This window comes from Lithobates pipiens, unplaced genomic scaffold (assembly GCF_037356315.1).
Source record: "Lithobates pipiens isolate NorthernLeopardFrog02 unplaced genomic scaffold, aLitPip1_a1.2 Scaffold_7, whole genome shotgun sequence".
NCBI lineage: Eukaryota > Metazoa > Chordata > Amphibia > Anura > Ranidae > Lithobates > Lithobates pipiens.
The window spans coordinates 5,616,725-5,629,094 of NW_027507892.1; positions in this window are offsets into that span (position 1 = coordinate 5,616,725).

A 12,370-nucleotide genomic window follows, 5' to 3' on the forward strand; every position below is an offset into this window, starting at 1 on the left:
GCTGTTTGATCCTGTCTCCTCCGATCCTTCCCTTCTTCCAGAGTCCCCAATATATCTCCTAAAAGTACAGTGGCCAGGGGACAAGCTGCACATGCTCAGTTTGGTGTGTGTTGTTAGGAAGTTTATTTTTTTTCTTGGGCGAGTGTTTTGATCATAGTTTCATAGTTAGTAAGGTTGAATAAAGACACCAGTCCATCCAGTTCAGCCTGAGTGAGTGTCTACAATTGTCCCTATCCCTGTATGTTACACACTCACATTGGTCCCTACCCTCAAGGAGCCCACAATCCAAGGTCCCCATTCATATGCTAGGGCCAATTTTTGGACAGAAGCCAATTAACCTACCTGCATGTCTTTGGATTGTGGGAAGAAACCGGAGTACCCGGAGGAAACCCACGCAGGCACAAGGAGAACATGCAAACTCCAGGCAGGTAGTTTCGTGGTTGGGATTTGAACCAGCGACCCTTCTTACTGCTAGGTGAGAGTGCTAACCACTACACCACTGTGCTGCCCAAGAACAAGGCCAATCAGCACCGTGCAGACAAAGGGTCAGGGGTCCTGTATCCTCATAGGACAATCAGGGGAGAATGAAAACTCCTCCTATAAGCTTTAACGAGGCACTGATAGAAGTCACAAGACTGCTTTATAATGCTGATGAGAAAATGTATTTAACCATTTATATTTACTTAAAGCAGAGTTCCACCCAAAAATGGAACTTCCGCTTTAAGGGAAGGTGACCTCCTGACATGACACATTTGGCATGTCATTTTTATTTTGGAGGGGGGGAGGGTTCCAGCTCCCACTTCCTCCTGGCGCACCCATGGCGGCGGAAGGAGGATCACCTCTCCCCCTCCCGCTCAGCAATCATCTGGGACACGTTACAGGCCCCAGATGATTGCCCGGCCAGTCACAGTGCACAACGCGGCTCGCGCATGCGCAGTGGGTGCCCAGCTATGAGGCCACAGCTGGGCGCCCATAGTTACGATACCGGCAGCGCAGAGAGGTGGGGGAGACTAGCGGGGCTTCATTTCGCCGCATCGCTGGACCCTGGGACAGGTAAGTGTCCGATTATTAAAAGTCAGCAGCTGCAGTATTTGTAGCTGCTGACTTTTACTTTTTTTTTGTTAAGTGGAACTCCACTTTGAATAATTGCATTTCCATGTTCTGTGTACTGTGGCACTCAGTATACAGAGATTAGTGTGCACTCAGTGCATAGAAATAAAGGGATTATTAGATATAGGGAATAGCACCTGGTGTAGGGACACTGAGCAGGAACAATCAGAATGGCTGACAAATTACAGCAGAGTGACACTACTAGCCGCTGGGCTGACAGTCACTGTCATTGTCACTGACCTCCTGCATACAATGTCGTTTTCTCTGAGTGACAAGTCCACTGTGCAGTGCACTCTGCCGCCCCCCAGCTAAGTTCAGCACTCACTGACTTGATGTCCACCACGGCAGGGAAGTGGTCTGTGGCCTGCCTCTCCAATGAACTCTGGAGAAGGAGAAGTGGCCAGAGTGGTTGCCACTGCCCTCATCTCCAATGCTCCACCATCCCGGCCAGCACCTGACTCCTATCCCAGCGCTGCATAAACCACTGGTAGGGATGCCATTTTTCACTGGCTCCCCCAGACCTAAACCTGCTCTTTTCTGCATGACAATCTGTGGGCACCTGAGTGTCACCACTCTGGTGGGTGTTATCTGGGTGCTGTGCACACCCTCTGCACCTGCCCCCCCCCCCCCCATAGCGACGCAACTGAAGGGTTTCAAGCTGGTGGTGGTGGTGTAATGGTGCAGGGGATATTTTCTTGGCACACTTCTGGCCCCTTAGTACAAATTGATCATTGTTTAAACACCACGGCCTACCTGAGTATTGTTGCTGACCACGTCCATCCCTTTATGACTACAGTGTCCCCATCTTCTGATGGCTCCTTCCAGCAGGATAATGCACCATGTCACAAACCTCAAATTATCTCACCACTGGACAATGAGCTCACTGTACTCCAATGCTCTCCTCACTCACCAGATCTCAATCCAATAGAGCACCTTTGGGATGTAGGGGGACCTGAGTATTGTGAGTATTGTTGCTGACCATGTCCATTCCTTTATAACTACAGTGTCCCCATCTTCTGATGGCTCCTTCCAGCAGGATAATGCATTATGTCACAAAGCTCCAATCATCTCACCACTGGACAATGAGCTCACTGTACTCCAATGGTCTCCACACTCACCAGATCGCAATACAATAGAGCACCTTTGGGATTCAGTGGAACCTGAGTATTGTGAGTATTGTTGCTGACCATGTCCATTCCTTTATGACTACAGTGTCCCCATCTTTGGATGGCTCCTTCCAGCAGGGTAATGCACCATGTCACAAAGCTCCAATCATCTCACCACTGGACAATGAGGTCACTGTACTCCAATGGCCTCCACACTCACCATATCTCATCCAATAGAGCACCTTTGGGATGTGGTGTAATGGGAGATTCACATCATGGATGTGCAGCCGACAAATCTGCTGCAACTGCGTGATGTTATCATGTCAATATGGACCAAATTGGAGGAATGTTTCGCCTTACACCTTGTTGAATCTATGCCGCAACAAATGAAGGCAGTTCTGAAGGACAAAATGGGGTTCAACACGATACTAGCAAGGTGTACCTAATTAAGTGGCCATTTAGTGTATTCTTTGATCCAGGGGTTGCCTGTCCATTAAGGGCACACGGGCGTCGCCCCCCCCCCCCCATTCATAGCTGCCTCCCCCTATCCATGTGTCCTGCCCCTTTCAGGACACCGGTGCAGGGGTTTCAATGCGGAGGGGCTTTTTTTGAAGCACCAATTAGAGCCAGAGGCGCTAATAGGCTTCAATATAGGGTGGGCTTGGTCACAGAGAGTGCGCTCGGAGCCCACCCAGGTGTGTTACAACAGCAAATCAATATTCACTGTAACAGGAGGAGGGGAGGAACTGGAAGCCACCATGGAGCAGAGGACTGGGAGCCGAGCCACTGCACCACGCTGCCTGCCATCTGCCACGATGGGGTAAGTGCCGGACCGACCGGCGTCACCAGCACCTGCTTACTCTTATAGCCTTCTCCAGGAATGTATGCAATGGGCATATTGCACGACACATCCCAAGTAGAGCCGTATGCAGCTATACCAACCTGACAGAGAGTCGAATGCCCCATACACACGATCGTTTTTTTTTTATGGGAAATGTTGGATGTGAACTTGTTGGCGATAAGTCCGACCATGTGTACGCTCCATTGGACTTTTGTTGTTGGACTTTCCGCCAACAAATGTTGGCTAGCATGTGCTCAAATTTTCCGCTAACAAATGTTGTTGGATTTTCCGATCGTGTGTACACAAATCCGTTGGACAAAGTCCAAAGTACAAAACGCATGCTCGGAAGCAGAAGCGGTCGGTCTTGTAAACATGTCTTGTAATGGAGAATTAACATTCGTGACGCGGCAAATTATGAAATCTCCAAATGCAGCGCACAATTCTCTTCTACTTTAATGGGATAATAATGAAGTTGCTTTGCTGGTGATACTGATGGAGTTATTGCAAACACATTTTCAAAGGCTTTTTTTTCTAGTGATATTAAGAATAATATTATTATGTTTTTTTTTAAGTAAAACACACAGCCAAGAATTATTCTCCATATTTTTTTATTGTGCATTAAAAAAAGAAAACAAATAAAATTAGACATGCTATCTGCCAATAGAACTTAACCAAAAAGTGAATTCTATGCATCCAAAAATATAAAAAATATACCAAATCAAATCATTATTATTCAACCAAAAAATAATGTCAAAGCAATAAATCCAAGGCCAATAATAAATAACACGTTAATTCCGCAACATGTCTGGTTGACAAACGGCCGTTCAGAAACAAACTGAAAAGCATGAAATGAAAATCGTGAAAAGAAAAGTGCAAATCGACACTCACCAAACTTCTACTAACACAACATTTGCATAAGGCCCCCAAAGTGTGGCGCTAAAGAGCTGAAAAACCACGCCTTGTACGTCTTGTACATCACTACATTCATAATTGTTGGCCAACGTTTGTGTGACCGTGTGTATGCAAGACAAGTTTGAGCCAACACCCTTCGGACAAAATGCTGCGGTTTTGTTGTCGGAAAGTCCGATCGTGTGTACGAGGCATAAGGCTGGTCACAGATGGATCAAATGTACCAATTTTGAACTGTTTATGGGCAGGCTGGTTGTACTGAAGTGGATCAAATATGTGATCACTGTCGTGGCCGTGATTATTGTATTCTGGTGGCTGGGAAACCTCTCTCTGTCAGAATATAATAGCACAGTGGGGGGGGGGGGGGGGATTCCCCATCAATAATGATTGAGTTGAATGGGGAATCAAGCAATTTTCTTTCCTTCAACGCGTGTTTGAAGAAAAGCAAAGTATATAATGTATTTACTCTTTTCCCATTCTGTTTAAACCAAAACTACAAGTTTTGGATGAGGCCACCTTTAACTCGCATACTTTGACCGCCTAATGCAGTGATCCTCAACCAGGGTTCTGTGGAACCCTAGGGTTCCTCCAAAGGTTGCTAGGGGTTCTGATAAGTTCCCACCGACACCAATGATCTTTTTAGCTATCTGTAAGGAGGTAATTCTTCCCAATGACCACATGTGTTATGCCGCGTACATACGATCGGAAATTCAGCCAGCAAAAGACAGATGAGAGCTTTTCAATGGAAAATGCAACCGTGTGTAGGCTCCATCGGACTTTTGCTGGAAAAAGATTGAGAGCAAGTTCTCAGTTTTTCAGACGGGAAATGTTTCGGAAATGTGATCGTCTGTGGCAATTCCGATGCATGCTTGGAAGCATTGAACCTCAATTTTTTTTACGGCTTCGTTCCAGTTCCTCCCCAGCAGCTGGAGGCAGCGGTCATGGAATCGGTGCTCCCGATCGAGCGGGAGCACCGGTAACAGCGGCGAGAGGCGGCGGGAGGGGGGACGTCCCCTCCCGCTCCTCCGGCATAACAGCCGAGCGGCTGTTACCTACAGGTAAGCCTAGATTAAGGCTTACCTGTAGGTCCAAGAAATATCTCCTAAACCTATACGGTTTAGGAGATATTTGCCCGAAGACAGGCACTGCTGTCTATGGCGCATGTGCCGTAGACAGCGGCGCACAGGCGCACTGAGCACGGCACCGTCAACAACGGAGATGCTGCGTGTGACGGCTCCCGTGCGCATGCGCGGGAGTGACGTCATCGCAGCTTCGCCGAATGACAGCGGCGGGGCTGCGAGACCCCACCGAGAAGATGGATGCGCCGGACTACAGGCGACAGCGGTGACTTCGCTGGCTCCTGTGTCAGGTAAGTGACACATAATGGACTACTATGCGATGCATAGTAGTCCATTATGCTTTTCCTTTGCAGGGAATGAAAGAGGAAGTAAACTCATCAGGGTTTACTTCCTCTTTAATGTGTAGAGAGGACTCTTTGGAAAAGACCCTGATGCTGGGAAACATGGAAGGAAAAAGGAGAAGAGGACGACAGAAAACAAGATGTATAGATAGCATCATCGAAACAACGAACATGGAGTTAAGCAAGCCCCGGGAGGCAGTGAAGGACAGAAAAGCCTGGCGCGCTATGGTCCACGAGGTCACGAAGAGTCAGACACGACTAAACGACTGAACAACAACAACCTTCAGCCACCCACCGCTTCATTGCTGAAAACAGAAACCAGCTGACGAATGAATATTGAGTCATATCTTCAACTCTTTAATCAGCATGAGAAATCTTTACCTCGGCCAAACCAACGGATCGCTCCTATCTCTTATGTCAAGAGCGTGTGCGGGACGCTATGCTGGAAATCCAGTGGAAGAGGTGTAGCTGGACGAGACATTTTGGGTTAAGTCCAGGCCTTTGTTTTGTTTTTTCCCATGGCAAGTTCAAAGCCTCCTCTTCTCAAAACTTATCCAGAGCGAAGCCGTGGAAGATAACATTGGGTATAAAGTAGTTTCACACGTGATTATCGGGCGCACATCCATCCCGTTTGTCCGGTCAGGAACGTGTTAAGTGAACAATAAGTAGATTGGAGAAAGCAGCTAAATGCACCCTAGTTATCAGTGGCAGTAAATGGAAGATAATAGTACCACCAGAGAGTTAAGAATTGCCTTGTCTTTGAGCTGCCAAAGTGTTTCGTCTCTCTTTTATTATATTCACAGCAGTAATCCAATATGTCACAGTGTTAGTAATACAGTGCTGACTTCTGTCATCTGTATGTAATGCTTATCAACTCGCTGCCAGAGATTCACCCTCTTGTCAGGGACAATTATTCCTCAAAGTGGTGAGGTTAAAACTGGAGCAAAATTATATCCGAGAATAACATGTGAACGGTATCCAGCCACTTACAGCATCCCGGGGAGGGCTGACGTCACGCGCGGGAGAAGGGACCGATCTGTAAGGTGTTCAGCCAAGGTGACCCAGCCACGTGTGCGTCTTATGGAGGCGATCGCCGACGAAAACTGCCCTAATGCAGAAAGCTCCGCACCCCTTACTATTGGAAGGACTACAATAAAAAACACTAATAGAAAAGAAGGGTTGGGACTTTAAACAAGGTAATACCTCCATCCCAGTTATGAAAGAAAAAAGGAGAACAGGGTCGGACTTTAAATGAGACGTACAGTCGACAGTGGTGGGTGTACAAAACAGCATATTTAATATAAATCATAACTAAAATTCATACAGTAAAAGCTGTTTTATCATTTATTTTACTGTATGAATTTTAGTTATGATTTATATTAAATATGCCGTTTCCTACAATAAAAACACGGTCAGCCTAGATTTACGTCGGTGGGTGTTCAAGGTGTTCAGCCAAGGTGACCCAGCCACGTGTACGTCTTATGGAGGCGATCACCGCCGAAAGCTGCCCTAATGCAGAAAGCTCCGCACCCCTTACTATTGGAAGGACTACAATAAAAAACACTAATAGAAAAGAAGGGTTGGGACTTTAAACGAGGTAATACCTCCATCCCGGTTATGTAAGAAAAAAGGAGAACAGGGTGGGACTTTAAATGAGACGTACAGTCGACAGTGGTGGGTGTACAAAACGGCATATTTAATATAAATCATAACTAAAAACGAAACAGTTTTATCATTTATTTTACTGTATGAATTTTAGTTATGATTTATATTAAATATGCCGTTTCGTACAATAAAAACACGGTCAGCCTAGATTTACGTCAATGGATGTTAGTAATAGACACTTAACCACTTGAAGACCAGGCATTTTCTTTTTTTTTTTTTTTTTTTGTATACTTGTGAAAATTAGACATGTGCGGTTCGTTTCGTTCCGAAATCAAAATTAGGAGGAATTTATTTTCGTTATTCTAAAATTCGCAGGTATCTAAGTTAAAATAGTAATGAATATTAAACTAATCTGAAATAATGAACCCGAAATTATGGTGAAATCGGATTCGAATTCTATTAAATCGAAAAAAATCGAAAAAAAAAATAAACAAATTTGAATCAAATTTTAAAAATATAAAAAATCGCTTTTTCTAAAAAGAAAATCGAATAAAATTAGACATGTGCGGTTCGTTTCGTTCCGAAATCAAAATTAGGAGGATTTTTTTTTACGTTATTCTAAAATTCGCATGTATCCAAATTACCAAGTTACAATAGTAACGAATTTTAAACTAATCTGAAATAATGAACCCGAAATTATGGTGAAATCGGATTTGAATTCTAACAAATCGAAAAAAAATAAACAAATTTGAATCAAATTTGAAAAATATTAAAAATCGCTTTTTCTAAAAAGAAAATAGAATATAAAATAATAAAGCAATATAATAAAAATTAAAGAATAGTAAAGAATAGAATTTAATAGAAAAGAATTAAAATAAAATAGAATATGACCGTCTGCCTAAATTTGAATAAAATTAATTAAAATTTGAATAGAATAGACTAGAATAGAGTATGGAACCATGGAATCCAAAATAATAAATCAAACAAATAAACTAACTTGCATCAAAATCAAATAAGAAAATATGAAAAATCGATTTTCTAAAAAATAAAATAAAAAAAATAGAATAAAATAGAATATAAAATAATACAGCAATATAATAAAAATGAAAGAATAGTAATGGATGGAATTTAATAGAATAGAATAGAATAGAATATGACCATTTGTCTAAATTTGAATAGAATTAATTCAAATTTAAATAGAATAGACTAGAATACAGTACACAACCATGGAATCCAAAATAATAAATCGAACAAATAAACAAATTTGAATCAAAATCTGATTAAAAATATTAAAAATCTATTTTCTAAAATAAAAATTAGAATAAAATAGAATATAAAATAATAAAGCAATATAATAAAATTAAAGAATAGTAAAGAATAGAATTTAATAGAAAAGAATTAAAATAAAATAGAATATGACCGTCTGCCTAAATTTGAATAGAATTAATTCAAATTTGAATGGAATAGACTAGAATAGAGTACGAAACCATGGAATCCAAAATAATAAATCGAACAAATAAACAAATTTGAATCAAAATCAAATTAGAAAATATTAAAAATCTATTTTCTAAAAAAAAAAAAATAGAATAAAATAGAATATAAAATAATAAAGCAATATAATAAAATTAAAGAATAGTAAAGAATAGCATTTAATAGAATATAACTAAAATAAAATAGAATATGACCGTCTGCCTAAATTTGAATAGAATTAATTTAAATTTGAATAGAATAGACTAGAATATAGTACAAAACCATGGAATCCAAAATAATAAATCAAACAAATAAACAAACTTGAATCAAAATCAAATTCAAAATCAAAATCAAATTCAAATTTTTTTTTTAATTATTAGTATTTTTTTCATGGGGTGGTCATAATGTTTTGGCTGATAATGGGGTGGCCATAAATTATTTGGCTGATCATGTTGTGGATATACTGTTTTGGCTGATCATGTGGTGGTCATAATGTTTTGGCTGATCATGGGGTGGTCGTAATGTTTTGGCTGGTCATGGGGTGGTCGTATTGTTTAGGCTGGTCATAATGTTTTGACTGATGATGGGGTGGTCATAATGTTTAGGCTGATCATGGGGGGGGTCATAATGTTTTGGCTGATCATGGGGTGGTCATAATGTTTAGGCTGATCATGGGGTGGTCATAATGTTTAGGCTGATCATGGGGGATCATAATGTTTTGGCTGATCATGGGGTTGTCAGCTTTTGTCACCTCCCACTCTAGTGTTGAACAATTCACCATTCATTCCTATGGGACAAATTTTGCCACAAAAATGACGATATTTCGTGAACCATTTGGCGAAACGTTCCACAATTTAATAGCACACCAATCGGGAAAAATCCACACGTTTCGGTATATTACTGTCTATGTAGTGTAAAAGGTGTGGGAGGAGTTAGGGTGGTAAATTTGGCTATTATAATAATAATAATAATAATAACTAGAAAAGATACAATTTCTGGGGAAATTGTGTGAAGTATTCTTGCCTCCACCTACTGGAGTGGACGGAGTAACTGGGTGGAGTGGCTTGAGTAATTATTGTGTGGTTGGAGTGGCTGGAGTAACTGTGAAGAAGTTGAAGAAGTCCCATCATTAGCTGAAAAAGCTGAAAATTTTTTTCAAAAATTATATTTTTAGTTTTCAAAAAAAAAATTTAGTTTTCAAAAATTTATTTTTTTTAAATGATTTTTTTTCACAATGGATTTTTTTTCAAAAATATTTTTTTCATTTTCATAAATGTTTTTTTTTGCAAAAATGATTTTTTTTTAAATGATTTTTTTTCATAAATTTTTTTTCATTTTTTTTTTTCAAAAATGATTTTTTTTTTCAAAAATGATTTTTTTTTTCAAAAATGATTTTTTTTTTCAAAAATGATTTTTTTTTCAAATTTTTTTTTTTCAAATTTTTTTTTTTCGTGGGGTAAATAACTTATTTGGCTGATCATGTTGTGGACATACTGTTTTGGCTGATCATGGGGTGGTCATAATGCTTTGGCTGATCATGTTGTGGTCATAATGTTTTGGCTGATCATGGGGTTGTCATCTTTTGTCACATAGTTAGCAAGGTTGAATAAAGACACCAGTCCATCTAGTTTAACCTGAGTGAATGTCAACAATTGTCCCTATCCCTGTACATTGTACATCGCACACTCACATTGGTCCCTGCCCTCAAGGAGCTCACAATCTAAGGTCCCCATTCTTATATTAGGGCCAATTTTGGACGGAAGCCAATTAACTTTCCAGCATGTCTTTGGAGAAAATAGAATATAAAATAATAAAGCAATATAATAAAAATTAAAGAATAGTAAAGAATAGAATTTAATAGAAAAGAATTAAAATAAAATAGAATATGACCGTCTGCCTAAATTTGAATAAAATTAATTAAAATTTGAATAGAATAGACTAGAATAGAGTATGGAACCATGGAATCCAAAATAATAAATCAAACAAATAAACTAACTTGCATCAAAATCAAATAAGAAAATATGAAAAATCGATTTTCTAAAAAATAAAATAAAAAAAATAGAATAAAATAGAATATAAAATAATACAGCAATATAATAAAAATGAAAGAATAGTAATGGATGGAATTTAATAGAATAGAATAGAATAGAATATGACCATTTGTCTAAATTTGAATAGAATTAATTCAAATTTAAATAGAATAGACTAGAATACAGTACACAACCATGGAATCCAAAATAATAAATCGAACAAATAAACAAATTTGAATCAAAATCTGATTAAAAATATTAAAAATCTATTTTCTAAAATAAAAATTAGAATAAAATAGAATATAAAATAATAAAGCAATATAATAAAATTAAAGAATAGTAAAGAATAGAATTTAATAGAAAAGAATTAAAATAAAATAGAATATGACCGTCTGCCTAAATTTGAATAGAATTAATTCAAATTTGAATGGAATAGACTAGAATAGAGTACGAAACCATGGAATCCAAAATAATAAATCGAACAAATAAACAAATTTGAATCAAAATCAAATTAGAAAATATTAAAAATCTATTTTCTAAAAAAAAAAAAATAGAATAAAATAGAATATAAAATAATAAAGCAATATAATAAAATTAAAGAATAGTAAAGAATAGCATTTAATAGAATATAACTAAAATAAAATAGAATATGACCGTCTGCCTAAATTTGAATAGAATTAATTTAAATTTGAATAGAATAGACTAGAATATAGTACAAAACCATGGAATCCAAAATAATAAATCATGGGGTTGTCAGCTTTTGTCACCTCCCACTCTAGTGTTGAACAATTCACCATTCATTCCTATGGGACAAATTTTGCCACAAAAATGACGATATTTCGTGAACCATTTGGCGAAACGTTCCACAATTTAATAGCACACCAATCGGGAAAAATCCACACGTTTCGGTATATTACTGTCTATGTAGTGTAAAAGGTGTGGGAGGAGTTAGGGTGGTAAATTTGGCTATTATAATAATAATAATAATAATAACTAGAAAAGATACAATTTCTGGGGAAATTGTGTGAAGTATTCTTGCCTCCACCTACTGGAGTGGACGGAGTAACTGGGTGGAGTGGCTTGAGTAATTATTGTGTGGTTGGAGTGGCTGGAGTAACTGTGAAGAAGTTGAAGAAGTCCCATCATTAGCTGAAAAAGCTGAAAATTTTTTTCAAAAATTATATTTTTAGTTTTCAAAAAAAAAATTTAGTTTTCAAAAATTTATTTTTTTTAAATGATTTTTTTTCACAATGGATTTTTTTTCAAAAATATTTTTTTCATTTTCATAAATGTTTTTTTTTGCAAAAATGATTTTTTTTTAAATGATTTTTTTTCATAAATTTTTTTTCATTTTTTTTTTTCAAAAATGATTTTTTTTTTCAAAAATGATTTTTTTTTTCAAAAATGATTTTTTTTTTCAAAAATGATTTTTTTTTCAAATTTTTTTTTTTCAAATTTTTTTTTTTCGTGGGGTAAATAACTTATTTGGCTGATCATGTTGTGGACATACTGTTTTGGCTGATCATGGGGTGGTCATAATGCTTTGGCTGATCATGTTGTGGTCATAATGTTTTGGCTGATCATGGGGTTGTCATCTTTTGTCACATAGTTAGCAAGGTTGAATAAAGACACCAGTCCATCTAGTTTAACCTGAGTGAATGTCAACAATTGTCCCTATCCCTGTACATTGTACATCGCACACTCACATTGGTCCCTGCCCTCAAGGAGCTCACAATCTAAGGTCCCCATTCTTATATTAGGGCCAATTTTGGACGGAAGCCAATTAACTTTCCAGCATGTCTTTGGAGTGTGGGAGGAAACCTACGTAGGCACAGGGAGAACATGCAACTCCAGGCAGGTAGTGTCCTGGTTAGGATTT